This window comes from Ornithorhynchus anatinus, chromosome 1 (assembly GCF_004115215.2).
Source record: "Ornithorhynchus anatinus isolate Pmale09 chromosome 1, mOrnAna1.pri.v4, whole genome shotgun sequence".
NCBI classification, from domain to species: Eukaryota; Metazoa; Chordata; class Mammalia; order Monotremata; family Ornithorhynchidae; genus Ornithorhynchus; species Ornithorhynchus anatinus.
In genome coordinates, this window is record NC_041728.1 from 91,181,569 (window position 1) to 91,183,681 (window position 2,113).

Here is a 2,113-nt window from a genome sequence, read left to right on the forward strand (position 1 = left end):
CACTTAACTTCTCTGTGCCTCAATTATCTCATCTGTAAAATGGGGATTGAGACTGTGAGCTCCACGTGTGACAACCTAATTACCTTGTATTTACCCCAGCACTTAGAACAGTCCTGGCACATAGTAAGTGCTTAACAAATACCATTATTATTATTATTGTTATTATTATTATCAGCAATAAATGTCATTAGTAATGATTATCCCTCTCAGAGTCACACCTGGAGAGTTTTCAGTACTCTACCAGTCTCAACTATGGGAGAGAGAGTCAAGCAGAGACACCCATTCCATTCCTAGTTTGGACAGTGCCTAGTGAGTGGAAGGCAATCTGCTTCAAATCAAAACTCACTGTGCTGGGCAGCAGTGGCATGGGAGAGAGTCGAGGGAGGAGACTCAGGTTTACTGCATGGAAGGAGGCAGTGGTAAAGCACTTCCTTATTTTTATCAAGAAAACTCTATGGATACCCTACCAGAACAATTGCAGATGGAGGTGGGGCATTTTGGGACAGATGTGTCCATGGCATTGCTATGGGTTGGAGATGACAGGATAAGACAAGACAAGTAATTATTAATGAAAATATTTTACTTCCTCAGCTTTTTCTCAAAGTGAGGTTAACCTAGATTATCATCACTTACTAACAGGCCAAGTGTTGTTGTCATTGATTTGCTCTTTCACAAAAAAAAAATATATAAAATTCACCAGATAGTTTGATATTTCCTTATTTTTCAAACTCTGAATTGTTTGAAGCTTACAGTGTGTTTTGACAAGTATCCTTGTCATTCATGTTCAAAGGTATGTGGGAATCCTGAGGATACTTGATCTCATATTTTTTGGCTTCTTTTTATTTTGACTCACCACAAATGTTAAACTGCTGCTCATTGTCCAAATTTGCTTCATTGAAAGGTTTAAAACTTCATGGTAGGGATGGAAATGAAAATTATTAGTGTTGTAAGCAAGACAGAATTGAATTTCATAATTAAAATTTTAAGAGCCAGAATATTCCAGCAACATAGTCTTCCACTGGTTTTTGAACCCAAGTTCTAGCAGGTGCCTATTGAATTTGCCAGAAATAGGGCACAGAGTCAATCAAATAACACTATTTATTGAGCATCTACAATGGACAGAAACATGAGTGCAATTGGAATTCAAGACATAGGGTCTGTCCTCAAAAAGCTTACTATCTAAAATCTCATACAAATTATCTACAATGAGTGTGAGCAGAAGGAAGATGGAAATGAATTAGCAAGAGGAAGGAAATGGGGTCACTCAATAAATAAGTATATAAGGCTCAATGCATGGATATCCTTGGAAGTGCTATTTGGCAACAATAATGAGAACCACAGCTGCTTATTTACCAGGTTAATTTTGGCTGTGATTGGAACTCACAGGGCCACTGTTAAAATGTCTTAATTTATTTTCACTCATAACTTCTAACTTGATTCAAGCTGGAGATATTTGATTCCCTTCATCTAGAGGAGGTTTATTAGGAGAAAGGGATTGTTAAAAGCAGCAGGTGAGCTGCCACTGCAAGCTTAGGTTGGACCAAGTATTTCCTTTCCTAGAACAAAGTTCAAGTTGATAAAAAACAACACTGGGCAAATAAAAGACCTCCTAAAGCTCTTAGTTGAAGGGCGAAGGGCAATTAAATTCACTGACAAGCTGCCAGGGAGAGGAGAGGGGTAAATTTAGAAACGTCTGTTGCCTAGGCCTCGTTTTTCTATTCACTTGGCAAGCTTCCTCTGTATGAATGGCTTCTGTCATTCAATCAATAAATCAATCACTTGGTATTTATTGAATGCTTACAATATGCAGAGCACTTAACTAAGCATTTGAGAGAGTATACAGAAGAATTGGTAGATACATTCCCTGCCCACTAGGTGCTTACAGAGTACAGGAGCAGTCAGACATTGAAATATATAATGAATAAATACATAAGTGCTGTGAGGCTGAGGGTAGGATGAATCTAAAGTGTTTAAAGGTGACAGATCCAAGTACACAGGAAAAATGGCAGGGAGAGAGAATAGGAAAATGAGGGCTTAGTAGGGATAGGCCTTTTGGAGGAGATTTAATTTTAGTAAGGCTTGGGTTATGAGGAGAGTGACGGTCTGTTGCATA

General features: G+C 38.3%; 1 non-coding gene across 1 annotated transcript; it reads left to right on the top strand.

Annotated features, from left to right (window-relative positions):
• Positions 1-200: 200 nt before the first annotated feature.
• LOC114817720 lies at positions 201-336 on the top strand. The gene has a single exon (XR_003765583.1). It is a non-coding gene; the product is annotated as a small nucleolar RNA SNORA7 (small nucleolar RNA).
• Positions 337-2,113: the final 1,777 nt, after the last annotated feature.